Below are 1510 nucleotides of genomic sequence, written 5' to 3'. Positions count from 1 at the left end.
TTGGACTGAATGAGGGAAGTCATAGGCATGAGACTGCAGGACTTGAGGAGAGCAGTGGAGAACATGGAGTCTTGAATATGTCTCATCCACAGGGTTGCCCTGAGTCAAAGACAACTCGGCTGCTAACAACAACAAGGCCCAAAAGGTTGTATTTACACAATTTTATAAATAAATAATAATTTTAATTTTAGACAGAGCAGAAAAGAGAGATGTTCAATCCAGCGAACACTGAAGCATTCATAACTTAAAAATGTAAGATCAGATCAAAAACCTATGTAGTCAAGTGTGTTTCCTTGCAGTGGACAACTAGACACCTAGAACAACAGTTCCCAAACTTGGGCTGTGTATTTTGGACTTCAGCTCCCAGAGGCCCCAGCCAGCATGACCAGGGGTCATGGATTTTAGGAACTGAAGACAAAATTATTGAGATGACTGAGTTTTTAGAACCACTGACCTGCAGGATATGCCGGACATTAATAATAATAATAATAATAATAATAATAATAATAATAATAATAAATGTTTTATTTATATGCCGCCTTTCCTGTAGGATCAAAGCAGTTCACAACATTAGATAAAATATAACATACAATTAAAATAATCCCATTAATTACACACACACCCAACAGCTTCTTGCTTTCATTCCCCAAAGCGGTACACACAAGACATGCTGTTTTTGATACTAGAGATAATGTATAGTGGGCATCAATATCCTTCATGAATTTATCTCATTCATTTTTAAAATTGTCCTACAATTCCATAAGATGGAGCCATAACAATTAAAGCAGTGTCAAACTGCATTAAATCTGCAATGTGGCAGCAACCTAGTTACACTTTTCTGAAACTTTCCAGCTGACCTGTATCTTTTTAGAAGTGTAATGACCAGATCTGTTAAAAAAAAAGTATTTTTCCAAGTGTGAACACACCATAGATTCAGCACATGGAAGCAGAAAGCTCACTAGTGGCACAAAGGCAAAGGTTCAAAATAAGATATTGTAAGGAACAATATCACCTGTAAGGACATTGCATTTGGGGATCAGAAAGGAATACAGATGTTATTTTTCTAAAATAATGTATACAAGAGTAACAGTTACTTTTCTGTGTGGAACTCCTAATGTTAAGACTTTATATCTTGCTATGTTTAACCCCTATTTGTTTTTTTTAAAGTTTCATAAACAAAAACAAGCTAACATCAAGAACTACTCAAACAGGCTCAAGATATGATTGAACATGGAAGAAGTCATAAGATGACACTCAGGGAATTGTTCCATTGGAACAGATATCCAAACAGTGTTGGGTATTATTGTCCAGGATGAACACAAAGTTCTTTAAGGATCTTGTCATGAAGCACTGAAGGTCAGAGAGAGGAGGTCTGGTTACTTTTTAGGGAGCTCAAAATCAGTAACACCGAACCCTCATGTCAGTCCCTTTTTTGTTATTTTAGATGGCTGGTTTTTTTTAAAGGAACTGAAAGGAAGTACAGTAATAGAAAAGTATCATGCAGAGTAAC

Source organism: Sceloporus occidentalis, unplaced genomic scaffold, assembly GCF_023333645.1.
Source record: "Sceloporus occidentalis isolate IW3139 unplaced genomic scaffold, rSceOcc1.0.p SCAF_1, whole genome shotgun sequence".
Lineage (NCBI taxonomy): Eukaryota > Metazoa > Chordata > Lepidosauria > Squamata > Phrynosomatidae > Sceloporus > Sceloporus occidentalis.
The sequence above is the reverse complement of the archived record's forward strand: the minus strand, read 5'-3'. Positions refer to the sequence as shown.